The sequence below is a fragment of the Galeopterus variegatus genome, unplaced genomic scaffold, assembly GCF_000696425.1.
Source record: "Galeopterus variegatus unplaced genomic scaffold, G_variegatus-3.0.2 Scaffold48, whole genome shotgun sequence".
Taxonomy (NCBI): domain Eukaryota; kingdom Metazoa; phylum Chordata; class Mammalia; order Dermoptera; family Cynocephalidae; genus Galeopterus; species Galeopterus variegatus.
In genome coordinates this window covers 183021-183323 of record NW_007726159.1, presented here as the reverse complement: position 1 = coordinate 183323, position 303 = coordinate 183021, and positions in this window count along the sequence as shown.

The following is a 303-nucleotide window of genomic DNA, read 5'->3' as shown; positions in this document are numbered from 1 at the left end:
GGGACCGGCAACGGGACCGCAACCCTCGGTGTCGCTCCCGAGCCTCGCTCAGCCAGTGAGCGGGAACCGGTCTGTATGTGGGATCCGAACCCTCGGGCGGGAGCGCCGCCATGCTTCCCAAGCGGTGCACTTATCCAGTGCGCCACCGGGCCGGCCCCTTTTTTACATTATTAACTAAAGAAAAATGGGTGCCCTTTTTTTAAGATCAGGAAACAAAAAGAAGTTACAAGGAGCCAAATCAGGACTGAGAGGTGGATGCCTAATGATTTCCCATTGAAACCTTTACAAAACTGCCCTTGTTTG